Source organism: Phyllobates terribilis, unplaced genomic scaffold (genome assembly GCF_046119375.1).
Source record: "Phyllobates terribilis strain yellow unplaced genomic scaffold, ASM4611937v1 Scaffold_9__5_contigs__length_417890890, whole genome shotgun sequence".
In the NCBI taxonomy this organism is placed as follows: domain Eukaryota; kingdom Metazoa; phylum Chordata; class Amphibia; order Anura; family Dendrobatidae; genus Phyllobates; species Phyllobates terribilis.
In genome coordinates this window covers 301,187,691-301,214,203 of record NW_027362769.1, presented here as the reverse complement: position 1 = coordinate 301,214,203, position 26,513 = coordinate 301,187,691, and the positions used below count along the sequence as shown (strand labels likewise).

The window sequence follows — 26,513 nt, the reverse complement described above, 5'->3', positions numbered from 1 at the left end:
TACATTAACAATGCAGTTAAGAGATTGAGCTATGCATGCATGGCTTTGAATTCAATCTGTCCTATTTCTTTTCTGATTCTCTTAAGTTTCCAGCTCAAGGTTTTATTTTCTGCCCAAGCAATGAATTCTTCAAACATGAAAGTTTAAATCTTCTACGATTCAAGAAGGCTGCTATCAAACTTTGCTTAGAGAGTCAGATACGTAAGGAGGAGGCATTTCAAAATAGTAAAATAAAATCCACTGGTTTTACTTTTTTCATGCTTGATTCCATCTTTCTTCCTCTTTAGCACTTATAGCAGATTCTTACTCCCACTATTGCACTATCACAGAGACTTAGCAAAGGCCAATTTAATGTTGTCCCACTATGAGGATAGAAAGCTTCATGCTGAGAAGATGAAAAGAAGGCACTGCTGAGATTTGAACTCATGATCTCCTGTTTACTAGATTGGCACTTTAACCAACTAAGACACAGCATCACAAGCTGGTGAGGACGGGAAAGCCAGGGAAGATTTAGTCACTAATCGATAATTTCAAGTGGTTAATTGAGCAAAACAACATTGAGCTTCAGTTCCATTCCACGCACAGCAGAAGCATTGAATAAGATGTCGCTCTCAGTCATGGCAATTAAGAAACCGAGTATTTTTTGAAGAGCATTCTCGAAAAGGACCATGACAAATTTGCAGAATGCGACAGAAGCTGTATCGAAAACAAGGGCTTTGGATTTGAAGTTCCATAATTAAATGATCCATCTTTTATCACAGCTGGAAATTGGGACTTGTTTTGCTTCCCAGTCATGAGACAGAATAGACAGATTGAAAGAATGCCACTGCAGTGCCAAAAGTAGAAACAATTAGCAATGATTGATAAGTTGCTATTAAATCCCTTTGCACTGGTTCATTTCTGATAAGGTTTGTCCTAATCTAACTTTAGACAATAGATACTCTAGGAGATGAGATGAGGCCACACTGCCAAAAGCCTTTATACAATCTTCAGCAAAAACACCCTGACAGCTTAAAATTCTCATGAGATCTTACCTCCTAATTTAGACTTAGTCATGTAGACGAGGTGGCCGAGTGGTTAAGTCGATGGATTGCTAATCCATTGTGCTCTGCATGCATGGGTTTGAATCCCATCCTCATCAGTATAATCTGCTTCTTTCCCTTTGACAGATTGGCTTTCATTTTTAGGCAAAATGGTGTATACTTCAAGCATGAAAGTTGATTCTTTTCTCTTTCAAGAAAGCTGCTATAGTCCTATCGTCTGGTTTCTACATGTTCATGCAGGCAAGTTGGCTGTGTAGTTAAGATGATACATTAACAATGCAGTTAAGAGATTGAGCTATGCATGCATGGCTTTGAATTCAATCTGTCCTATTTCTTTTCTGATTCTCTTAAGTTTCCAGCTCAAGGTTTTATTTTCTGCCCAAGCAATGAATTCTTCAAACATGAAAGTTTAAATCTTCTACGATTCAAGAAGGCTGCTATCAAACTTTGCTTAGAGAGTCAGATACGTAAGGAGGAGGCATTTCAAAATAGTAAAATAAAATCCACTGGTTTTACTTTTTTCATGCTTGATTCCATCTTTCTTCCTCTTTAGCACTTATAGCAGATTCTTACTCCCACTATTGCACTATCACAGAGACTTAGCAAAGGCCAATTTAATGTTGTCCCACTATGAGGATAGAAAGCTTCATGCTGAGAAGATGAAAAGAAGGCACTGCTGAGATTTGAACTCATGATCTCCTGTTTACTAGATTGGCACTTTAACCAACTAAGACACAGCATCACAAGCTGGTGAGGACGGGAAAGCCAGGGAAGATTTAGTCACTAATCGATAATTTCAAGTGGTTAATTGAGCAAAACAACATTGAGCTTCAGTTCCATTCCACGCACAGCAGAAGCATTGAATAAGATGTCGCTCTCAGTCATGGCAATTAAGAAACCGAGTATTTTTTGAAGAGCATTCTCGAAAAGGACCATGACAAATTTGCAGAATGCGACAGAAGCTGTATCGAAAACAAGGGCTTTGGATTTGAAGTTCCATAATTAAATGATCCATCTTTTATCACAGCTGGAAATTGGGACTTGTTTTGCTTCCCAGTCATGAGACAGAATAGACAGATTGAAAGAATGCCACTGCAGTGCCAAAAGTAGAAACAATTAGCAATGATTGATAAGTTGCTATTAAATCCCTTTGCACTGGTTCATTTCTGATAAGGTTTGTCCTAATCTAACTTTAGACAATAGATACTCTAGGAGATGAGATGAGGCCACACTGCCAAAAGCCTTTATACAATCTTCAGCAAAAACACCCTGACAGCTTAAAATTCTCATGAGATCTTACCTCCTAATTTAGACTTAGTCATGTAGACGAGGTGGCCGAGTGGTTAAGTCGATGGATTGCTAATCCATTGTGCTCTGCACGCATGGGTTCAAATCCCATCCTCGTCGGTATAATCTACTTCTTTCCTTTTGACAAGATTGGCTTTCAATTTGAGGCAAAATGGTGTATACTTCAAGCATGAAAGTTGATTCTTTTCTTCTTCAAGAAAGCTGCTATAGTCCTATCGTCTGGTTTCTACATGTTCATGCAGGCAAGTTGGCTGTGTAGTTAAGATGATACATTAACAATGCAGTTAAGAGATTGAGCTATGCATGCATGGCTTTGAATTCAATCTGTCCTATTTCTTTTCTTATTCTTTTAAGTTTCCAGCTCAAGGTTTTATTTTCTGCCCAAGCAATGAATTCTTCAAACATGAAAGTTTAAATCTTCTACCATTCAAGAAGGCTGCTATTAAACTTTGCTTAGAGAGTCAGATACGTAAGGAGGAGGCATTTCAAAATAGTAAAATAAAATCCACTGGTTTTACTTTTTTCATGCTTGATTCCATCTTTCTTCCTCTTTAGCACTTATAGCAGATTCTTACTCCCACTATTGCACTATCACAGAGACTTAGCAAAGGCCAATTTGATGTTGTCCCACTATGAGGATAGAAAGCTTCATGCTGCGAAGATGAAAAGAAGGCACTGCTGAGATTTGAACTCATGATCTCCTGTTTACTAGATTGGCACTTTAACCAACTAAGACACAGCATTTCAAGCTGGTGAGGACGGGAAAGCCAGGGAAGATTTAGTCACTAATCGATAATTTCAAGTGGTTAATTGAGCAAAACAACATTGAGCTTCAGTTCCATTCCACGCACAGCAGAAGCATTGAATAAGATGTCGCTCTCAGTCATGGCAATTAAGAAACCGAGTATTTTTTGAAGAGCATTCTCGAAAAGGACCATGACAAATTTGCAGAATGCGACAGAAGCTGTATCGAAAACAAGGGCTTTGGGTTTGAAGTTCCATAATTAAATGATCCATCTTTTATCACAGCTGGAAATTGGGACTTGTTTTGCTTCCCAGTCATGAGACAGAATAGACAGATTGAAAGAATGCCACTGCAGTGCCAAAAGTAGAAACAATTAGCAATGATTGATAAGTTGCTATTAAATCCCTTTGCACTGGTTCATTTCTGATAAGGTTTGTCCTAATCTAACTTTAGACAATAGATACTCTAGGAGATGAGATGAGGCCACACTGCCAAAAGCCTTTATACAATCTTCAGCAAAAACACCCTGACAGCTTAAAATTCTCATGAGATCTTACCTCCTAATTTAGACTTGGTCATGTAGACGAGGTGGCCGAGTGGTTAAGTCGATGGATTGCTAATCCATTGTGCTCTGCATGCATGGGTTCAAATCCCATCCTCGTCGGTATAATCTACTTCTTTCCTTTTGACAAGATTGGCTTTCAATTTGAGGCAAAATGGTGTATACTTCAAGCATGAAAGTTGATTCTTTTCTCCTTCAAGAAAGCTGCTATAGTCCTATCGTCTGGTTTCTACATGTTCATGCAGGCAAGTTGGCTGTGTAGTTAAGATGATACATTAACAATGCAGTTAAGAGATTGAGCTATGCATGCATGGCTTTGAATTCAATCTGTCCTATTTCTTTTCTGATTCTTTTAAGTTTCCAGCTCAAGGTTTTATTTTCTGCCCAAGCAATGAATTCTTCAAACATGAAAGTTTAAATCTTCTACCATTCAAGAAGGCTGCTATTAAACTTTGCGTAGAGAGTCAGATACGTAAGGAGGAGGCATTTCAAAATAGTAAAATAAAATCCACTGGTTTTACTTTTTTCATGCTTGATTCCATCTTTCTTCCTCTTTAGCACTTATAGCAGATTCTTACTCCCACTATTGCACTATCACAGAGACTTAGCAAAGGCCAATTTGATGTTGTCCCACTATGAGGATAGAAAGCTTCATGCTGAGAAGATGAAAAGAAGGCACTGCTGAGATTTGAACTCAGGATCTCCTGTTTACTAGACTGGCACTTTAACCAACTAAGACACAGCACCACAAGCTGGTGAGGACAGGAAAGCCAGGGAAGATTTAGTCACTAATCGATAATTTCAAGTGGTTAATTGAGCAAAACAACATTGAGCTTCAGTTCCATTCCACGCACAGCAGAAGCATTGAATAAGATGTCGCTCTCAGTCATGGCAATTAAGAAACCGAGTATTTTTTGAAGAGCATTCTCGAAAAGGACCATGACAAATTTGCAGAATGCGACAGAAGCTGTATCGAAAACAAGGGCTTTGGGTTTGAAGTTCCATAATTAAATGATCCATCTTTTATCACAGCTGGAAATTGGGACTTGTTTTGCTTCCCAGTCATGAGACAGAATAGACAGATTGAAAGAATGCCACTGCAGTGCCAAAAGTAGAAACAATTAGCAATGATTGATAAGTTGCTATTAAATCCCTTTGCACTGGTTCATTTCTGATAAGGTTTGTCCTAATCTAACTTTAGACAATAGATACTCTAGGAGATGAGATGAGGCCACACTGCCAAAAGCCTTTATACAATCTTCAGCAAAAACACCCTGACAGCTTAAAATTCTCATGAGATCTTACCTCCTAATTTAAACTTGGTCATGTAGACGAGGTGGCCGAGTGGTTAAGTCGATGGATTGCTAATCCATTGTGCTCTGCATGCATGGGTTCAAATCCCATCCTCGTCGGTATAATCTACTTCTTTCCTTTTGACAAGATTGGCTTTCAATTTTAGGCAAAATGGTGTATACTTCAAGCATGAAAGTTGATTCTTTTCTCCTTCAAGAAAGCTGCTATAGTTCTATCGTCTGGTTTCTACATGTTCATGCAGGCAAGTTGGCTGTGTAGTTAAGATGATACATTAACAATGCAGTTAAGAGATTGAGCTATGCATGCATGGCTTTGAATTCAATCTGTCCTATTTCTTTTCTGATTCTTTTAAGTTTCCAGCTCAAGGTTTTATTTTCTGCCCAAGCAATGAATTCTTCAAACATGAAAGTTTAAATCTTCTACCATTCAAGAAGGCTGCTATTAAACTTTGCTTAGAGAGTCAGATACGTAAGGAGGAGGCATTTCAAAATAGTAAAATAAAATCCACTGGTTTTACTTTTTTCATGCTTGATTTCATCTTTCTTCCTCTTTAGCACTTATAGCAGATTCTTACTCCCACTATTGCACTATCACAGAGACTTAGCAAAGGCCAATTTGATGTTGTCCCACTATGAGGATAGAAAGCTTCATACTGAGAAGATGAAAAGAAGGCACTGCTGAGATTTGAACTCAGGATCTCCTGTTTACTAGACTGGCACTTTAACCAACTAAGACACAGCACCACAAGCTGGTGAGGACAGGAAAGCCAGGGAAGATTTAGTCACTAATCGATAATTTCAAGTGGTTAATTGAGCAAAACAACAATGAGCTTCAGTTCCATTCCACGCACAGCAGAAGCATTGAATAAGATGTCGCTCTCAGTCATGGCAATTAAGAAACCGAGTATTTTTTGAAGAGCATTCTCGAAAAGGACCATGACAAATTTGCAGAATGCGACAGAAGCTGTATCGAAAACAAGGGCTTTGGATTTGAAGTTCCATAATTAAATGATCCATCTTTTATCACAGCTGGAAATTGGGACTTGTTTTGCTTCCCAGTCATGAGACAGAATAGACAGATTGAAAGAATGCCACTGCAGTGCCAAAAGTAGAAACAATTAGGAATAATTGATAAGTTGCTATTAAAACCCTTTGCACTGGTTCATTTCTGATAAGGTTTGTCCTAATCTAACTTTAGACAATAGATACTCTAGGAGATGAGATGAGGCCACACTGCCAAAAGCCTTTATACAATCTTCAGCAAATACACCCTGACAGCTTGAAATCCTCATGAGATCTTACCTCCTAATATAAACTTGGTCATGTAGATGAGGTGGCCGAGTGGTTAAGGTGATGGACTGCTAATCCATTGTGCTCTGCATGCATGGGTTTGAATCCCATCCTCATCAGTATAATCTGCTTCTTTCCCTTTGACAGATTGGCTTTCATTTTTAGGCAAAATGGTGTATACTTCAAGCATGAAAGTTGATTCTTTTCTCTTTCAAGAAAGCTGCTATAGTCCTATCGTCTGGTTTCTACATGTTCATGCAGGCAAGTTGGCTGTGTAGTTAAGATGATACATTAACAATGCAGTTAAGAGATTGAGCTATGCATGCATGGCTTTGAATTCAATCTGTCCTATTTCTTTTCTGATTCTCTTAAGTTTCCAGCTCAAGGTTTTATTTTCTGCCCAAGCAATGAATTCTTCAAACATGAAAGTTTAAATCTTCTACGATTCAAGAAGGCTGCTATCAAACTTTGCTTAGAGAGTCAGATACGTAAGGAGGAGGCATTTCAAAATAGTAAAATAAAATCCACTGGTTTTACTTTTTTCATGCTTGATTCCATCTTTCTTCCTCTTTAGCACTTATAGCAGATTCTTACTCCCACTATTGCACTATCACAGAGACTTAGCAAAGGCCAATTTAATGTTGTCCCACTATGAGGATAGAAAGCTTCATGCTGAGAAGATGAAAAGAAGGCACTGCTGAGATTTGAACTCATGATCTCCTGTTTACTAGATTGGCACTTTAACCAACTAAGACACAGCATCACAAGCTGGTGAGGACGGGAAAGCCAGGGAAGATTTAGTCACTAATCGATAATTTCAAGTGGTTAATTGAGCAAAACAACATTGAGCTTCAGTTCCATTCCACGCACAGCAGAAGCATTGAATAAGATGTCGCTCTCAGTCATGGCAATTAAGAAACCGAGTATTTTTTGAAGAGCATTCTCGAAAAGGACCATGACAAATTTGCAGAATGCGACAGAATCTGTATCGAAAACAAGGGCTTTGGATTTGAAGTTCCATAATTAAATGATCCATCTTTTATCACAGCTGGAAATTGGGACTTGTTTTGCTTCCCAGTCATGAGACAGAATAGACAGATTGAAAGAATGCCACTGCAGTGCCAAAAGTAGAAACAATTAGCAATGATTGATAAGTTGCTATTAAATCCCTTTGCACTGGTTCATTTCTGATAAGGTTTGTCCTAATCTAACTTTAGACAATAGATACTCTAGGAGATGAGATGAGGCCACACTGCCAAAAGCCTTTATACAATCTTCAGCAAAAACACCCTGACAGCTTAAAATTCTCATGAGATCTTACCTCCTAATTTAAACTTGGTCATGTAGACGAGGTGGCCGAGTGGTTAAGTCGATGGATTGCTAATCCATTGTGCTCTGCATGCATGGGTTCAAATCCCATCCTCGTCGGTATAATCTACTTCTTTCCTTTTGACAAGATTGGCTTTCAATTTTAGGCAAAATGGTGTATACTTCAAGCATGAAAGTTGATTCTTTTCTCCTTCAAGAAAGCTGCTATAGTTCTATCGTCTGGTTTCTACATGTTCATGCAGGCAAGTTGGCTGTGTAGTTAAGATGATACATTAACAATGCAGTTAAGAGATTGAGCTATGCATGCATGGCTTTGAATTCAATCTGTCCTATTTCTTTTCTGATTCTTTTAAGTTTCCAGCTCAAGGTTTTATTTTCTGCCCAAGCAATGAATTCTTCAAACATGAAAGTTTAAATCTTCTACCATTCAAGAAGGCTGCTATTAAACTTTGCTTAGAGAGTCAGATACGTAAGGAGGAGGCATTTCAAAATAGTAAAATAAAATCCACTGGTTTTACTTTTTTCATGCTTGATTTCATCTTTCTTCCTCTTTAGCACTTATAGCAGATTCTTACTCCCACTATTGCACTATCACAGAGACTTAGCAAAGGCCAATTTGATGTTGTCCCACTATGAGGATAGAAAGCTTCATACTGAGAAGATGAAAAGAAGGCACTGCTGAGATTTGAACTCAGGATCTCCTGTTTACTAGACTGGCACTTTAACCAACTAAGACACAGCACCACAAGCTGGTGAGGACAGGAAAGCCAGGGAAGATTTAGTCACTAATCGATAATTTCAAGTGGTTAATTGAGCAAAACAACAATGAGCTTCAGTTCCATTCCACGCACAGCAGAAGCATTGAATAAGATGTCGCTCTCAGTCATGGCAATTAAGAAACCGAGTATTTTTTGAAGAGCATTCTCGAAAAGGACCATGACAAATTTGCAGAATGCGACAGAAGCTGTATCGAAAACAAGGGCTTTGGATTTGAAGTTCCATAATTAAATGATCCATCTTTTATCACAGCTGGAAATTGGGACTTGTTTTGCTTCCCAGTCATGAGACAGAATAGACAGATTGAAAGAATGCCACTGCAGTGCCAAAAGTAGAAACAATTAGGAATAATTGATAAGTTGCTATTAAAACCCTTTGCACTGGTTCATTTCTGATAAGGTTTGTCCTAATCTAACTTTAGACAATAGATACTCTAGGAGATGAGATGAGGCCACACTGCCAAAAGCCTTTATACAATCTTCAGCAAATACACCCTGACAGCTTGAAATCCTCATGAGATCTTACCTCCTAATATAAACTTGGTCATGTAGATGAGGTGGCCGAGTGGTTAAGGTGATGGACTGCTAATCCATTGTGCTCTGCATGCATGGGTTTGAATCCCATCCTCATCAGTATAATCTGCTTCTTTCCCTTTGACAGATTGGCTTTCATTTTTAGGCAAAATGGTGTATACTTCAAGCATGAAAGTTGATTCTTTTCTCTTTCAAGAAAGCTGCTATAGTCCTATCGTCTGGTTTCTACATGTTCATGCAGGCAAGTTGGCTGTGTAGTTAAGATGATACATTAACAATGCAGTTAAGAGATTGAGCTATGCATGCATGGCTTTGAATTCAATCTGTCCTATTTCTTTTCTGATTCTCTTAAGTTTCCAGCTCAAGGTTTTATTTTCTGCCCAAGCAATGAATTCTTCAAACATGAAAGTTTAAATCTTCTACGATTCAAGAAGGCTGCTATCAAACTTTGCTTAGAGAGTCAGATACGTAAGGAGGAGGCATTTCAAAATAGTAAAATAAAATCCACTGGTTTTACTTTTTTCATGCTTGATTCCATCTTTCTTCCTCTTTAGCACTTATAGCAGATTCTTACTCCCACTATTGCACTATCACAGAGACTTAGCAAAGGCCAATTTAATGTTGTCCCACTATGAGGATAGAAAGCTTCATGCTGAGAAGATGAAAAGAAGGCACTGCTGAGATTTGAACTCATGATCTCCTGTTTACTAGATTGGCACTTTAACCAACTAAGACACAGCATCACAAGCTGGTGAGGACGGGAAAGCCAGGGAAGATTTAGTCACTAATCGATAATTTCAAGTGGTTAATTGAGCAAAACAACATTGAGCTTCAGTTCCATTCCACGCACAGCAGAAGCATTGAATAAGATGTCGCTCTCAGTCATGGCAATTAAGAAACCGAGTATTTTTTGAAGAGCATTCTCGAAAAGGACCATGACAAATTTGCAGAATGCGACAGAATCTGTATCGAAAACAAGGGCTTTGGATTTGAAGTTCCATAATTAAATGATCCATCTTTTATCACAGCTGGAAATTGGGACTTGTTTTGCTTCCCAGTCATGAGACAGAATAGACAGATTGAAAGAATGCCACTGCAGTGCCAAAAGTAGAAACAATTAGCAATGATTGATAAGTTGCTATTAAATCCCTTTGCACTGGTTCATTTCTGATAAGGTTTGTCCTAATCTAACTTTAGACAATAGATACTCTAGGAGATGAGATGAGGCCACACTGCCAAAAGCCTTTATACAATCTTCAGCAAAAACACCCTGACAGCTTAAAATTCTCATGAGATCTTACCTCCTAATTTAGACTTGGTCATGTAGACGAGGTGGCCGAGTGGTTAAGTCGATGGATTGCTAATCCATTGTGCTCTGCATGCATGGGTTCAAATCTCATCCTCGTCGGTATAATCTACTTCTTTCCTTTTGACAAGATTGGCTTTCAATTTGAGGCAAAATGATGTATACTTCAAGCATGAAAGTTGATTCTTTTCTCCTTCAAGAAAGCTGCTATAGTCCTATCGTCTGGTTTCTACATGTTCATGCAGGCAAGTTGGCTGTGTAGTTAAGATGATACATTAACAATGCAGTTAAGAGATTGAGCTATGCATGCATGGCTTTGAATTCAATCTGTCCTATTTCTTTTCTGATTCTTTTAAGTTTCCAGCTCAAGGTTTTATTTTCTGCCCAAGCAATGAATTCTTCAAACATGAAAGTTTAAATCTTCTACCATTCAAGAAGGCTGCTATTAAACTTTGCTTAGAGAGTCAGATACGTAAGGAGGAGGCATTTCAAAATAGTAAAATAAAATCCACTGGTTTTACTTTTTTCATGCTTGATTCCATCTTTCTTCCTCTTTAGCACTTATAGCAGATTCTTACTCCCACTATTGCACTATCACAGAGACTTAGCAAAGGCCAATTTGATGTTGTCCCACTATGAGGATAGAAAGCTTCATGCTGAGAAGATGAAAAGAAGGCACTGCTGAGATTTGAACTCATGATCTCCTGTTTACTAGATTGGCACTTTAACCAACTAAGACACAGCATCACAAGCTGGTGAAGATGGGAAAGCCAGGGAAGATTTAGTCACTAATCGATAATTTCAAGTGGTTAATTGAGCAAAACAACATTGAGCTTCAGTTCCATTCCACGCACAGCAGAAGCATTGAATAAGATGTCGCTCTCAGTCATGGCAATTAAGAAACCGAGTATTTTTTGAAGAGCATTCTCGAAAAGGACCATGACAAATTTGCAGAATGCGACAGAAGCTGTATCGAAAACAAGGGCTTTGGGTTTGAAGTTCCATAATTAAATGATCCATCTTTTATCACAGCTGGAAATTGGGACTTGTTTTGCTTCCCAGTCATGAGACAGAATAGACAGATTGAAAGAATGCCACTGCAGTGCCAAAAGTAGAAACAATTAGCAATGATTGATAAGTTGCTATTAAATCCCTTTGCACTGGTTCATTTCTGATAAGGTTTGTCCTAATCTAACTTTAGACAATAGATACTCTAGGAGATGAGATGAGGCCACACTGCCAAAAGCCTTTATACAATCTTCAGCAAAAACACCCTGACAGCTTAAAATTCTCATGAGATCTTACCTCCTAATTTAGACTTGGTCATGTAGACGAGGTGGCCGAGTGGTTAAGTCGATGGATTGCTAATCCATTGTGCTCTGCATGCATGGGTTCAAATCCCATCCTCGTTGGTATAATCTACTTCTTTCCTTTTGACAAGATTGGCTTTCAATTTTAGGCAAAATGGTGTATACTTCAAGCATGAAAGTTGATTCTTTTCTCCTTCAAGAAAGCTGCTATAGTCCTATCGTCTGGTTTCTACATGTTCATGCAGGCAAGTTGGCTGTGTAGTTAAGATGATACATTAACAATGCAGTTAAGAGATTGAGCTATGCATGCATGGCTTTGAATTCAATCTGTCCTATTTCTTTTCTGATTCTTTTAAGTTTCCAGCTCAAGGTTTTATTTTCTGCCCAAGCAATGAATTCTTCAAACATGAAAGTTTAAATCTTCTACCATTCAAGAAGGCTGCTATTAAACTTTGCTTAGAGAGTCAGATACGTAAGGAGGAGGCATTTCAAAATAGTAAAATAAAATCCACTGGTTTTACTTTTTTCATGCTTGATTCCATCTTTCTTCCTCTTTAGCACTTATAGCAGATTCTTACTCCCACTATTGCACTATCACAGAGACTTAGCAAAGGCCAATTTGATGTTGTCCCACTATGAGGATAGAAAGCTTCATACTGAGAAGATGAAAAGAAGGCACTGCTGAGATTTGAACTCAGGATCTCCTGTTTACTAGACTGGCACTTTAACCAACTAAGACACAGCACCACAAGCTGGTGAGGACAGGAAAGCCAGGGAAGATTTAGTCACTAATCGATAATTTCAAGTGGTTAATTGAGCAAAACAACAATGAGCTTCAGTTCCATTCCACGCACAGCAGAAGCATTGAATAAGATGTCGCTCTCAGTCATGGCAATTAAGAAACCGAGTATTTTTTGAAGAGCATTCTCGAAAAGGACCATGACAAATTTGCAGAATGCGACAGAAGCTGTATCGAAAACAAGGGCTTTGGATTTGAAGTTCCATAATTAAATGATCCATCTTTTATCACAGCTGGAAATTGGGACTTGTTTTGCTTCCCAGTCATGAGACAGAATAGACAGATTGAAAGAATGCCACTGCAGTGCCAAAAGTAGAAACAATTAGGAATGATTGATAAGTTGCTATTAAAACCCTTTGCACTGGTTCATTTCTGATAAGGTTTGTCCTAATCTAACTTTAGACAATAGATACTCTAGGAGATGAGATGAGGCCACACTGCCAAAAGCCTTTATACAATCTTCAGCAAATACACCCTGACAGCTTGAAATCCTCATGAGATCTTACCTCCTAATATAAACTTGGTCATGTAGATGAGGTGGCCGAGTGGTTAAGGCGATGGACTGCTAATCCATTGTGCTCTGCATGCATGGGTTTGAATCCCATCCTCATCAGTATAATCTGCTTCTTTCCCTTTGACAGATTGGTTTTCATTTTTAGGCAAAATGGTGTATACTTCAAGCATGAAAGTTGATTCTTTTCTCTTTCAAGAAAGCTGCTATAGTCCTATCGTCTGGTTTCTACATGTTCATGCAGGCAAGTTGGCTGTGTAGTTAAGATGATACATTAACAATGCAGTTAAGAGATTGAGCTATGCATGCATGGCTTTGAATTCAATCTGTCCTATTTCTTTTCTGATTCTCTTAAGTTTCCAGCTCAAGGTTTTATTTTCTGCCCAAGCAATGAATTCTTCAAACATGAAAGTTTAAATCTTCTACGATTCAAGAAGGCTGCTATCAAACTTTGCTTAGAGAGTCAGATACGTAAGGAGGAGGCATTTCAAAATAGTAAAATAAAATCCACTGGTTTTACTTTTTTCATGCTTGATTCCATCTTTCTTCCTCTTTAGCACTTATAGCAGATTCTTACTCCCACTATTGCACTATCACAGAGACTTAGCAAAGGCCAATTTAATGTTGTCCCACTATGAGGATAGAAAGCTTCATGCTGAGAAGATGAAAAGAAGGCACTGCTGAGATTTGAACTCATGATCTCCTGTTTACTAGATTGGCACTTTAACCAACTAAGACACAGCATCACAAGCTGGTGAGGACGGGAAAGCCAGGGAAGATTTAGTCACTAATCGATAATTTCAAGTGGTTAATTGAGCAAAACAACATTGAGCTTCAGTTCCATTTCACGCACAGCAGAAGCATTGAATAAGATGTCGCTCTCAGTCATGGCAATTAAGAAACCGAGTATTTTTTGAAGAGCATTCTCGAAAAGGACCATGACAAATTTGCAGAATGCGACAGAAGCTGTATCGAAAACAAGGGCTTTGGATTTGAAGTTCCATAATTAAATGATCCATCTTTTATCACAGCTGGAAATTGGGACTTGTTTTGCTTCCCAGTCATGAGACAGAATAGACAGATTGAAAGAATGCCACTGCAGTGCCAAAAGTAGAAACAATTAGCAATGATTGATAAGTTGCTATTAAATCCCTTTGCACTGGTTCATTTCTGATAAGGTTTGTCCTAATCTAACTTTAGACAATAGATACTCTAGGAGATGAGATGAGGCCACACTGCCAAAAGCCTTTATACAATCTTCAGCAAAAACACCCTGACAGCTTAAAATTCTCATGAGATCTTACCTCCTAATTTAGACTTGGTCATGTAGACGAGGTGGCCGAGTGGTTAAGTCGATGGATTGCTAATCCATTGTGCTCTGCATGCATGGGTTCAAATCCCATCCTCGTCGGTATAATCTACTTCTTTCCTTTTGACAAGATTGGCTTTCAATTTGAGGCAAAATGGTGTATACTTCAAGCATGAAAGTTGATTCTTTTCTTCTTCAAGAAAGCTGCTATAGTCCTATCGTCTGGTTTCTACATGTTCATGCAGGCAAGTTGGCTGTGTAGTTAAGATGATACATTAACAATGCAGTTAAGAGATTGAGCTATGCATGCATGGCTTTGAATTCAATCTGTCCTATTTCTTTTCTGATTCTTTTAAGTTTCCAGCTCAAGGTTTTATTTTCTGCCCAAGCAATGAATTCTTCAAACATGAAAGTTTAAATCTTCTACCATTCAAGAAGGCTGCTATTAAACTTTGCTTAGAGAGTCAGATACGTAAGGAGGAGGCATTTCAAAATAGTAAAATAAAATCCACTGGTTTTACTTTTTTCATGCTTGATTCCATCTTTCTTCCTCTTTAGCACTTATAGCAGATTCTTACTCCCACTATTGCACTATCACAGAGACTTAGCAAAGGCCAATTTGATGTTGTCCCACTATGAGGATAGAAAGCTTCATGCTGAGAAGATGAAAAGAAGGCACTGCTGAGATTTGAACTCATGATCTCCTGTTTACTAGATTGGCACTTTAACCAACTAAGACACAGCATCACAAGCTGGTGAGGACGGGAAAGCCAGGGAAGATTTAGTCACTAATCGATAATTTCAAGTGGTTAATTGAGCAAAACAACATTGAGCTTCAGTTCCATTCCACGCACAGCAGAAGCATTGAATAAGATGTCGCTCTCAGTCATGGCAATTAAGAAACCGAGTATTTTTTGAAGAGCATTCTCGAAAAGGACCATGACAAATTTGCAGAATGCGACAGAAGCTGTATCGAAAACAAGGGCTTTGGGTTTGAAGTTCCATAATTAAATGATCCATCTTTTATCACAGCTGGAAATTGGGACTTGTTTTGCTTCCCAGTCATGAGACAGAATAGACAGATTGAAAGAATGCCACTGCAGTGCCAAAAGTAGAAACAATTAGCAATGATTGATAAGTTGCTATTAAATCCCTTTGCACTGGTTCATTTCTGATAAGGTTTGTCCTAATCTAACTTTAGACAATAGATACTCTAGGAGATGAGATGAGGCCACACTGCCAAAAGCCTTTATACAATCTTCAGCAAAAACACCCTGACAGCTTAAAATTCTCATGAGATCTTACCTCCTAATTTAGACTTGGTCATGTAGACGAGGTGGCCGAGTGGTTAAGTCGATGGATTGCTAATCCATTGTGCTCTGCATGCATGGGTTCAAATCCCATCCTCGTCAGTATAATCTACTTCTTTCCTTTTGACAAGATTGGCTTTCAATTTTAGGCAAAATGGTGTATACTTCAAGCATGAAAGTTGATTCTTTTCTCCTTCAAGAAAGCTGCTATAGTTCTATCGTCTGGTTTCTACATGTTCATGCAGGCAAGTTGGCTGTGTAGTTAAGATGATACATTAACAATGCAGTTAAGAGATTGAGCTATGCATGCATGGCTTTGAATTCAATCTGTCCTATTTCTTTTCTGATTCTTTTAAGTTTCCAGCTCAAGGTTTTATTTTCTGCCCAAGCAATGAATTCTTCAAACATGAAAGTTTAAATCTTCTACCATTCAAGAAGGCTGCTATTAAACTTTGCTTAGAGAGTCAGATACGTAAGGAGGAGGCATTTCAAAATAGTAAAATAAAATCCACTGGTTTTACTTTTTTCATGCTTGATTTCATCTTTCTTCCTCTTTAGCACTTATAGCAGATTCTTACTCCCACTATTGCACTATCACAGAGACTTAGCAAAGGCCAATTTGATGTTGTCCCACTATGAGGATAGAAAGCTTCATACTGAGAAGATGAAAAGAAGGCACTGCTGAGATTTGAACTCAGGATCTCCTGTTTACTAGACTGGCACTTTAACCAACTAAGACACAGCACCACAAGCTGGTGAGGACAGGAAAGCCAGGGAAGATTTAGTCACTAATCGATAATTTCAAGTGGTTAATTGAGCAAAACAACAATGAGCTTCAGTTCCATTCCACGCACAGCAGAAGCATTGAATAAGATGTCGCTCTCAGTCATGGCAATTAAGAAACCGAGTATTTTTTGAAGAGCATTCTCGAAAAGGACCATGACAAATTTGCAGAATGCGACAGAAGCTGTATCGAAAACAAGGGCTTTGGATTTGAAGTTCCATAATTAAATGATCCATCTTTTATCACAGCTGGAAATTGGGACTTGTTTTGCTTCCCAGTCATGAGACAGAATAGACAGATTGAAAGAATGCCACTGCAGTGCCAAAAGTAGAAACAATTAGGAATGATTGATAAGTTGCTATTAAAACCCTTTGCACTGGTTCATTTCTGATAAGGTTTGTCCTAATCTAACTTTAGACAATAGATACTCTAGGAGATGAGATGAGGCCACACTGCCAAAAGCCTTTATACAATCTTCAGCAAATACACCCTGACAGCTTGAAATCCTCATGAGATCTTACCTCCTAATATAAACTTGGTCATGTAGATGAGGTGGCCGAGTGGTTAAGGTGATGGACTGCTAATCCATTGTGCTCTGCATGCATGGGTTTGAATCCCATCCTCATCAGTATAATCTGCTTCTTTCCCTTTGACAGATTGGCTTTCATTTTTAGGCAAAATGGTGTATACTTCAAGCATGAAAGTTGATTCTTTTCTCTTTCAAGAAAGCTGCTATAGTCCTATCGTCTGGTTTCTACATGTTCATGCAGGCAAGTTGGCTGTGTAGTTAAGATGATACATTAACAATGCAGTTAAGAGATTGAGCTATGCATGCATGGCTTTGAATTTAATCTGTCCTATTTCTTTTCTGATTCTCTTAAGTTTCCAGCTCAAGGTTTTATTTTCTGCCCAAGCAATGAATTCTTCAAACATGAAAGTTTAAATCTTCTACGATTCAAGAAGGCTGCTATCAAACTTTGCTTAGAGAGTCAGATACGTAAGGAGGAGGCATTTCAAAATAGTAAAATAAAATCCACTGGTTTTACTTTTTTCATGCTTGATTCCATCTTTCTTCCTCTTTAGCACTTATAGCAGATTCTTACTCCCACTATTGCACTATCACAGAGACTTAGCAAAGGCCAATTTAATGTTGTCCCACTATGAGGATAGAAAGCTTCATGCTGAGAAGATGAAAAGAAGGCACTGCTGAGATTTGAACTCATGATCTCCTGTTTACTAGATTGGCACTTTAACCAACTAAGACACAGTATCACAAGCTGGTGAGGACGGGAAAGCCAGGGAAGATTTAGTCACTAATCGATAATTTCAAGTGGTTAATTGAGCAAAACAACATTGAGCTTCAGTTCCATTCCACGCACAGCAGAAGCATTGAATAAGATGTCGCTCTCAGTCATGGCAATTAAGAAACCGAGTATTTTTTGAAGAGCATTCTCGAAAAGGACCATGACAAATTTGCAGAATGCGACAGAAGCTGTATCGAAAACAAGGGCTTTGGATTTGAAGTTCCATAATTAAATGATCCATCTTTTATCACAGCTGGAAATTGGGACTTGTTTTGCTTCCCAGTCATGAGACAGAATAGACAGATTGAAAGAATGCCACTGCAGTGCCAAAAGTAGAAACAATTAGCAATGATTGATAAGTTGCTATTAAATCCCTTTGCACTGGTTCATTTCTGATAAGGTTTGTCCTAATCTAACTTTAGACAATAGATACTCTAGGAGATGAGATGAGGCCACACTGCCAAAAGCCTTTATACAATCTTCAGCAAAAACACCCTGACAGCTTAAAATTCTCATGAGATCTTACCTCCTAATTTAGACTTGGTCATGTAGACGAGGTGGCCGAGTGGTTAAGTCGATGGATTGCTAATCCATTGTGCTCTGCACGCATGGGTTCAAATCCCATCCTCGTCGGTATAATCTACTTCTTTCCTTTTGACAAGATTGGCTTTCAATTTGAGGCAAAATGGTGTATACTTCAAGCATGAAAGTTGATTCTTTTCTTCTTCAAGAAAGCTGCTATAGTCCTATCGTCTGGTTTCTACATGTTCATGCAGGCAAGTTGGCTGTGTAGTTAAGATGATACATTAACAATGCAGTTAAGAGATTGAGCTATGCATGCATGGCTTTGAATTCAATCTGTCCTATTTCTTTTCTGATTCTTTTAAGTTTCCAGCTCAAGGTTTTATTTTCTGCCCAAGCAATGAATTCTTCAAACATGAAAGTTTAAATCTTCTACCATTCAAGAAGGCTGCTATTAAACTTTGCTTAGAGAGTCAGATACGTAAGGAGGAGGCATTTCAAAATAGTAAAATAAAATCCACTGGTTTTACTTTTTTCATGCTTGATTCCATCTTTCTTCCTCTTTAGCACTTATAGCAGATTCTTACTCCCACTATTGCACTATCACAGAGACTTAGCAAAGGCCAATTTGATGTTGTCCCACTATGAGGATAGAAAGCTTCATGCTGCGAAGATGAAAAGAAGGCACTGCTGAGATTTGAACTCATGATCTCCTGTTTACTAGATTGGCACTTTAACCAACTAAGACACAGCATCACAAGCTGGTGAGGACGGGAAAGCCAGGGAAGATTTAGTCACTAATCGATAATTTCAAGTGGTTAATTGAGCAAAACAACATTGAGCTTCAGTTCCATTCCACGCACAGCAGAAGCATTGAATAAGATGTCGCTCTCAGTCATGGCAATTAAGAAACCGAGTATTTTTTGAAGAGCATTCTCGAAAAGGACCATGACAAATTTGCAGAATGCGACAGAAGCTGTATCGAAAACAAGGGCTTTGGATTTGAAGTTCCATAATTAAATGATCCATCTTTTATCACAGCTGGAAATTGGGACTTGTTTTGCTTCCCAGTCATGAGACAGAATAGACAGATTGAAAGAATGCCACTGCAGTGCCAAAAGTAGAAACAATTAGGAATGATTGATAAGTTGCTATTAAAACCCTTTGCACTGGTTCATTTCTGATAAGGTTTGTCCTAATCTAACTTTAGACAATAGATACTCTAGGAGATGAGATGAGGCCACACTGCCAAAAGCCTTTATACAATCTTCAGCAAATACACCCTGACAGCTTGAAATCCTCATGAGATCTTACCTCCTAATATAAACTTGGTCATGTAGATGAGGTGGCCGAGTGGTTAAGGCGATGGACTGCTAATCCATTGTGCTCTGCATGCATGGGTTTGAATCCCATCCTCATCAGTATAATCTGCTTCTTTCCCTTTGACAGATTGGCTTTCATTTTTAGGCAAAATGGTGTATACTTCAAGCATGAAAGTTGATTCTTTTCTCTTTCAAGAAAGCTGCTATAGTCCTATCGTCTGGTTTCTACATGTTCATGCAGGCAAGTTGGCTGTGTAGTTAAGATGATACATTAACAATGCAGTTAAGAGATTGAGCTATGCATGCATGGCTTTGAATTCAATCTGTCCTATTTCTTTTCTGATTCTCTTAAGTTTCCAGCTCAAGGTTTTATTTTCTGCCCAAGCAATGAATTCTTCAAACATGAAAGTTTAAATCTTCTACGATTCAAGAAGGCTGCTATCAAACTTTGCTTAGAGAGTCAGATACGTAAGGAGGAGGCATTTCAAAATAGTAAAATAAAATCCACTGGTTTTACTTTTTTCATGCTTGATTCCATCTTTCTTCCTCTTTAGCACTTATAGCAGATTCTTACTCCCACTATTGCACTATCACAGAGACTTAGCAAAGGCCAATTTAATGTTGTCCCACTATGAGGATAGAAAGCTTCATGCTGAGAAGATGAAAAGAAGGCACTGCTGAGATTTGAATTCATGATCTCCTGTTTACTAGATTGGCACTTTAACCAACTAAGACACAGCATCACAAGCTGGTGAGGACGGGAAAGCCAGGGAAGATTTAGTCACTAATCGATAATTTCAAGTGGTTAATTGAGCAAAACAACATTGAGCTTCAGTTCCATTTCACGCACAGCAGAAGCATTGAATAAGATGTCGCTCTCAGTCATGGCAATTAAGAAACCGAGTATTTTTTGAAGAGCATTCTCGAAAAGGACCATGACAAATTTGCAGAATGCGACAGAAGCTGTATCGAAAACAAGGGCTTTGGATTTGAAGTTCCATAATTAAATGATCCATCTTTTATCACAGCTGGAAATTGGGACTTGTTTTGCTTCCCAGTCATGAGACAGAATAGACAGATTGAAAGAATGCCACTGCAGTGCCAAAAGTAGAAACAATTAGCAATGATTGATAAGTTGCTATTAAATCCCTTTGCACTGGTTCATTTCTGATAAGGTTTGTCCTAATCTAACTTTAGACAATAGATACTCTAGGAGATGAGATGAGGCCACACTGCCAAAAGCCTTTATACAATCTTCAGCAAAAACACCCTGACAGCTTAAAATTCTCATGAGATCTTACCTCCTAATTTAGACTTGGTCATGTAGACGAGGTGGCCGAGTGGTTAAGTCGATGGATTGCTAATCCATTGTGCTCTGCATGCATGGGTTCAAATCCCATCCTCGTCGGTATAATCTACTTCTTTCCTTTTGACAAGATTGGCTTTCAATTTGAGGCAAAATGGTGTATACTTCAAGCATGAAAGTTGATTCTTTTCTTCTTCAAGAAAGCTGCTATAGTCCTATCGTCTGGTTTCTACATGTTCATGCAGGCAAGTTGGCTGTGTAGTTAAGATGATACATTAACAATGCAGTTAAGAGATTGAGCTATGCATGCATGGCTTTGAATTCAATCTGTCCTATTTCTTTTCTGATTCTTTTAAGTTTCCAGCTCAAGGTTTTATTTTCTGCCCAAGCAATGAATTCTTCAAACATGAAAGTTTAAATCTTCTACCATTCAAGAAGGCTGCTATTAAACTTTGCTTAGAGAGTCAGATACGTAAGGAGGAGGCATTTCAAAATAGTAAAATAAAATCCACTGGTTTTACTTTTTTCATGCTTGATTCCATCTTTCTTCCTCTTTAGCACTTATAGCAGATTCTTACTCCCACTATTGCACTATCACAGAGACTTAGCAAAGGCCAATTTGATGTTGTCCCACTATGAGGATAGAAAGCTTCATGCTGAGAAGATGAAAAGAAGGCACTGCTGAGATTTGAACTCATGATCTCCTGTTTACTAGATTGGCACTTTAACCAACTAAGACACAGCATCACAAGCTGGTGAGGACGGGAAAGCCAGGGAAGATTTAGTCACTAATCGATAATTTCAAGTGGTTAATTGAGCAAAACAACATTGAGCTTCAGTTCCATTCCACGCACAGCAGAAGCATTGAATAAGATGTCGCTCTCAGTCATGGCAATTAAGAAACCGAGTATTTTTTGAAGAGCATTCTCGAAAAGGACCATGACAAATTTGCAGAATGCGACAGAAGCTGTATCGAAAACAAGGGCTTTGGGTTTGAAGTTCCATAATTAAATGATCCATCTTTTATCACAGCTGGAAATTGGGACTTGTTTTGCTTCCCAGTCATGAGACAGAATAGACAGATTGAAAGAATGCCACTGCAGTGCCAAAAGTAGAAACAATTAGCAATGATTGATAAGTTGCTATTAAATCCCTTTGCACTGGTTCATTTCTGATAAGGTTTGTCCTAATCTAACTTTAGACAATAGATACTCTAGGAGATGAGATGAGGCCACACTGCCAAAAGCCTTTATACAATCTTCAGCAAAAACACCCTGACAGCTTAAAATTCTCATGAGATCTTACCTCCTAATTTAGACTTGGTCATGTAGACGAGGTGGCCGAGTGGTTAAGTCGATGGATTGCTAATCCATTGTGCTCTGCATGCATGGGTTCAAATCCCATCCTCGTCGGTATAATCTACTTCTTTCCTTTTGACAAGATTGGCTTTCAATTTGAGGCAAAATGGTGTATACTTCAAGCATGAAAGTTGATTCTTTTCTCCTTCAAGAAAGCTGCTATAGTCCTATCGTCTGGTTTCTACATGTTCATGCAGGCAAGTTGGCTGTGTAGTTAAGATGATACATTAACAATGCAGTTAAGAGATTGAGCTATGCATGCATGGCTTTGAATTCAATCTGTCCTATTTCTTTTCTGATTCTTTTAAGTTTCCAGCTCAAGGTTTTATTTTCTGCCCAAGCAATGAATTCTTCAAACATGAAAGTTTAAATCTTCTACCATTCAAGAAGGCTGCTATTAAACTTTGCTTAGAGAGTCAGATACGTAAGGAGGAGGCATTTCAAAATAGTAAAATAAAATCCACTGGTTTTACTTTTTTCATGCTTGATTCCATCTTTCTTCCTCTTTAGCACTTATAGCAGATTCTTACTCCCACTATTGCACTATCACAGAGACTTAGCAAAGGCCAATTTGATGTTGTCCCACTATGAGGATAGAAAGCTTCATGCTGAGAAGATGAAAAGAAGGCACTGCTGAGATTTGAACTCATGATCTCCTGTTTACTAGATTGGCACTTTAACCAACTAAGACACAGCATCACAAGCTGGTGAGGACGGGAAAGCCAGGGAAGATTTAGTCACTAATCGATAATTTCAAGTGGTTAATTGAGCAAAACAACATTGAGCTTCAGTTCCATTCCACGCACAGCAGAAGCATTGAATAAGATGTCGCTCTCAGTCATGGCAATTAAGAAACCGAGTATTTTTTGAAGAGCATTCTCGAAAAGGACCATGACAAATTTGCAGAATGCGACAGAAGCTGTATCGAAAACAAGGGCTTTGGATTTGAAGTTCCATAATTAAATGATCCATCTTTTATCACAGCTGGAAATTGGGACTTGTTTTGCTTCCCAGTCATGAGACAGAATAGACAGATTGAAAGAATGCCACTGCAGTGCCAAAAGTAGAAACAATTAGGAATGATTGATAAGTTGCTATTAAAACCCTTTGCACTGGTTCATTTCTGATAAGGTTTGTCCTAATCTAACTTTAGACAATAGATACTCTAGGAGATGAGATGAGGCCACACTGCCAAAAGCCTTTATACAATCTTCAGCAAATACACCCTGACAGCTTGAAATCCTCATGAGATCTTACCTCCTAATATAAACTTGGTCATGTAGATGAGGTGGCCGAGTGGTTAAGGCGATGGACTGCTAATCCATTGTGCTCTGCATGCATGGGTTTGAATCCCATCCTCATCAGTATAATCTGCTTCTTTCCCTTTGACAGATTGGCTTTCATTTTTAGGCAAAATGGTGTATACTTCAAGCATGAAAGTTGATTCTTTTCTCTTTCAAGAAAGCTGCTATAGTCCTATCGTCTGGTTTCTACATGTTCATGCAGGCAAGTTGGCTGTGTAGTTAAGATGATACATTAACAATGCAGTTAAGAGATTGAGCTATGCATGCATGGCTTTGAATTCAATCTGTCCTATTTCTTTTCTGATTCTCTTAAGTTTCCAGCTCAAGGTTTTATTTTCTGCCCAAGCAATGAATTCTTCAAACATGAAAGTTTAAATCTTCTACGATTCAAGAAGGCTGCTATCAAACTTTGCTTAGAGAGTCAGATACGTAAGGAGGAGGCATTTCAAAATAGTAAAATAAAATCCACTGGTTTTACTTTTTTCATGCTTGATTCCATCTTTCTTCCTCTTTAGCACTTATAGCAGATTCTTACTCCCACTATTGCACTATCACAGAGACTTAGCAAAGGCCAATTTAATGTTGTCCCACTATGAGGATAGAAAGCTTCATGCTGAGAAGATGAAAAGAAGGCACTGCTGAGATTTGAACTCATGATCTCCTGTTTACTAGATTGGCACTTTAACCAACTAAGACACAGCATCACAAGCTGGTGAGGACGGGAAAGCCAGGGAAGATTTAGTCACTAATCGATAATTTCAAGTGGTTAATTGAGCAAAACAACATTGAGCTTCAGTTCCATTTCACGCACAGCAGAAGCATTGAATAAGATGTCGCTCTCAGTCATGGCAATTAAGAAACCGAGTATTTTTTGAAGAGCATTCTCGAAAAGGACCATGACAAATTTGCAGAATGCGACAGAAGCTGTATCGAAAACAAGGGCTTTGGATTTGAAGTTCCATAATTAAATGATCCATCTTTTATCACAGCTGGAAATTGGGACTTGTTTTGCTTCCCAGTCATGAGACAGAATAGACAGATTGAAAGAATGCCACTGCAGTGCCAAAAGTAGAAACAATTAGCAATGATTGATAAGTTGCTATTAAATCCCTTTGCACTGGTTCATTTCTGATAAGGTTTGTCCTAATCTAACTTTAGACAATAGATACTCTAGGAGATGAGATGAGGCCACACTGCCAAAAGCCTTTATACAATCTTCAGCAAAAACACCCTGACAGCTTAAAATTCTCATGAGATCTTACCTCCTAATTTAGACTTGGTCATGTAGACGAGGTGGCCGAGTGGTTAAGTCGATGGATTGCTAATCCATTGTGCTCTGCATGCATGGGTTCAAATCCCATCCTCGTCGGTATAATCTACTTCTTTCCTTTTGACAAGATTGGCTTTCAATTTGAGGCAAAATGGTGTATACTTCAAGCATGAAAGTTGATTCTTTTCTTCTTCAAGAAAGCTGCTATAGTCCTATCGTCTGGTTTCTACATGTTCATGCAGGCAAGTTGGCTGTGTAGTTAAGATGATACATTAACAATGCAGTTAAGAGATTGAGCTATGCATGCATGGCTTTGAATTCAATCTGTCCTATTTCTTTTCTGATTCTTTTAAGTTTCCAGCTCAAGGTTTTATTTTCTGCCCAAGCAATGAATTCTTCAAACATGAAAGTTTAAATCTTCTACCATTCAAGAAGGCTGCTATTAAACTTTGCTTAGAGAGTCAGATACGTAAGGAGGAGGCATTTCAAAATAGTAAAATAAAATCCACTGGTTTTACTTTTTTCATGCTTGATTCCATCTTTCTTCCTCTTTAGCACTTATAGCAGATTCTTACTCCCACTATTGCACTATCACAGAGACTTAGCAAAGGCCAATTTGATGTTGTCCCACTATGAGGATAGAAAGCTTCATGCTGAGAAGATGAAAAGAAGGCACTGCTGAGATTTGAACTCATGATCTCCTGTTTACTAGATTGGCACTTTAACCAACTAAGACACAGCATCACAAGCTGGTGAGGACGGGAAAGCCAGGGAAGATTTAGTCACTAATCGATAATTTCAAGTGGTTAATTGAGCAAAACAACATTGAGCTTCAGTTCCATTCCACGCACAGCAGAAGCATTGAATAAGATGTCGCTCTCAGTCATGGCAATTAAGAAACCGAGTATTTTTTGAAGAGCATTCTCGAAAAGGACCATGACAAATTTGCAGAATGCGACAGAAGCTGTATCGAAAACAAGGGCTTTGGGTTTGAAGTTCCATAATTAAATGATCCATCTTTTATCACAGCTGGAAATTGGGACTTGTTTTGCTTCCCAGTCATGAGACAGAATAGACAGATTGAAAGAATGCCACTGCAGTGCCAAAAGTAGAAACAATTAGCAATGATTGATAAGTTGCTATTAAATCCCTTTGCACTGGTTCATTTCTGATAAGGTTTGTCCTAATCTAACTTTAGACAATAGATACTCTAGGAGATGAGATGAGGCCACACTGCCAAAAGCCTTTATACAATCTTCAGCAAAAACACCCTGACAGCTTAAAATTCTCATGAGATCTTACCTCCTAATTTAGACTTGGTCATGTAGACGAGGTGGCCGAGTGGTTAAGTCGATGGATTGCTAATCCATTGTGCTCTGCATGCATGGGTTCAAATCCCATCCTCGTCGGTATAATCTACTTCTTTCCTTTTGACAAGATTGGCTTTCAATTTGAGGCAAAATGGTGTATACTTCAAGCATGAAAGTTGATTCTTTTCTCCTTCAAGAAAGCTGCTATAGTCCTATCGTCTGGTTTCTACATGTTCATGCAGGCAAGTTGGCTGTGTAGTTAAGATGATACATTAACAATGCAGTTAAGAGATTGAGCTATGCATGCATGGCTTTGAATTCAATCTGTCCTATTTCTTTTCTGATTCTTTTAAGTTTCCAGCTCAAGGTTTTATTTTCTGCCCAAGCAATGAATTCTTCAAACATGAAAGTTTAAATCTTCTACCATTCAAGAAGGCTGCTATTAAACTTTGCTTAGAGAGTCAGATACGTAAGGAGGAGGCATTTCAAAATAGTAAAATAAAATCCACTGGTTTTACTTTTTTCATGCTTGATTCCATCTTTCTTCCTCTTTAGCACTTATAGCAGATTCTTACTCCCACTATTGCA

At 38.4% G+C, this 26,513-nt stretch overlaps 19 non-coding genes across 19 annotated transcripts; all 19 read left to right on the top strand.

Annotated features, from left to right (window-relative positions):
* The first annotated feature begins 2,368 nt into the window (after positions 1–2,368).
* On the top strand, positions 2,369–2,450 carry TRNAS-GCU (transfer RNA serine (anticodon GCU)). The gene has a single exon. It is a non-coding gene; the product is annotated as a tRNA-Ser (tRNA).
* A 1,228-nt stretch (positions 2,451–3,678) lies between these two features.
* Positions 3,679–3,760, top strand: TRNAS-GCU (transfer RNA serine (anticodon GCU)). Its single transcript has one exon. It is a non-coding gene; the product is annotated as a tRNA-Ser (tRNA).
* Positions 3,761–4,988: 1,228 nt separating this feature from the next.
* Positions 4,989–5,070, top strand: TRNAS-GCU (transfer RNA serine (anticodon GCU)). Its single transcript has one exon. It is a non-coding gene; the product is annotated as a tRNA-Ser (tRNA).
* Positions 5,071–6,298: 1,228 nt separating this feature from the next.
* TRNAS-GCU (transfer RNA serine (anticodon GCU)) lies at positions 6,299–6,380 on the top strand. The gene has a single exon. It is a non-coding gene; the product is annotated as a tRNA-Ser (tRNA).
* Positions 6,381–7,607: 1,227 nt separating this feature from the next.
* On the top strand, positions 7,608–7,689 carry TRNAS-GCU (transfer RNA serine (anticodon GCU)). The gene has a single exon. It is a non-coding gene; the product is annotated as a tRNA-Ser (tRNA).
* A 1,228-nt stretch (positions 7,690–8,917) lies between these two features.
* Positions 8,918–8,999, top strand: TRNAS-GCU (transfer RNA serine (anticodon GCU)). The gene has a single exon. It is a non-coding gene; the product is annotated as a tRNA-Ser (tRNA).
* Positions 9,000–10,226: 1,227 nt separating this feature from the next.
* Positions 10,227–10,308, top strand: TRNAS-GCU (transfer RNA serine (anticodon GCU)). Its single transcript has one exon. It is a non-coding gene; the product is annotated as a tRNA-Ser (tRNA).
* A 1,228-nt stretch (positions 10,309–11,536) lies between these two features.
* TRNAS-GCU (transfer RNA serine (anticodon GCU)) lies at positions 11,537–11,618 on the top strand. Its single transcript has one exon. It is a non-coding gene; the product is annotated as a tRNA-Ser (tRNA).
* A 1,228-nt stretch (positions 11,619–12,846) lies between these two features.
* TRNAS-GCU (transfer RNA serine (anticodon GCU)) lies at positions 12,847–12,928 on the top strand. The gene has a single exon. It is a non-coding gene; the product is annotated as a tRNA-Ser (tRNA).
* Positions 12,929–14,155: 1,227 nt separating this feature from the next.
* On the top strand, positions 14,156–14,237 carry TRNAS-GCU (transfer RNA serine (anticodon GCU)). The gene has a single exon. It is a non-coding gene; the product is annotated as a tRNA-Ser (tRNA).
* Positions 14,238–15,465: 1,228 nt separating this feature from the next.
* On the top strand, positions 15,466–15,547 carry TRNAS-GCU (transfer RNA serine (anticodon GCU)). The gene has a single exon. It is a non-coding gene; the product is annotated as a tRNA-Ser (tRNA).
* Positions 15,548–16,775: 1,228 nt separating this feature from the next.
* TRNAS-GCU (transfer RNA serine (anticodon GCU)) lies at positions 16,776–16,857 on the top strand. Its single transcript has one exon. It is a non-coding gene; the product is annotated as a tRNA-Ser (tRNA).
* A 1,227-nt stretch (positions 16,858–18,084) lies between these two features.
* TRNAS-GCU (transfer RNA serine (anticodon GCU)) lies at positions 18,085–18,166 on the top strand. The gene has a single exon. It is a non-coding gene; the product is annotated as a tRNA-Ser (tRNA).
* A 1,228-nt stretch (positions 18,167–19,394) lies between these two features.
* TRNAS-GCU (transfer RNA serine (anticodon GCU)) lies at positions 19,395–19,476 on the top strand. The gene has a single exon. It is a non-coding gene; the product is annotated as a tRNA-Ser (tRNA).
* A 1,227-nt stretch (positions 19,477–20,703) lies between these two features.
* Positions 20,704–20,785, top strand: TRNAS-GCU (transfer RNA serine (anticodon GCU)). Its single transcript has one exon. It is a non-coding gene; the product is annotated as a tRNA-Ser (tRNA).
* Positions 20,786–22,013: 1,228 nt separating this feature from the next.
* Positions 22,014–22,095, top strand: TRNAS-GCU (transfer RNA serine (anticodon GCU)). The gene has a single exon. It is a non-coding gene; the product is annotated as a tRNA-Ser (tRNA).
* Positions 22,096–23,323: 1,228 nt separating this feature from the next.
* On the top strand, positions 23,324–23,405 carry TRNAS-GCU (transfer RNA serine (anticodon GCU)). The gene has a single exon. It is a non-coding gene; the product is annotated as a tRNA-Ser (tRNA).
* A 1,227-nt stretch (positions 23,406–24,632) lies between these two features.
* TRNAS-GCU (transfer RNA serine (anticodon GCU)) lies at positions 24,633–24,714 on the top strand. Its single transcript has one exon. It is a non-coding gene; the product is annotated as a tRNA-Ser (tRNA).
* Positions 24,715–25,942: 1,228 nt separating this feature from the next.
* On the top strand, positions 25,943–26,024 carry TRNAS-GCU (transfer RNA serine (anticodon GCU)). The gene has a single exon. It is a non-coding gene; the product is annotated as a tRNA-Ser (tRNA).
* Positions 26,025–26,513: the final 489 nt, after the last annotated feature.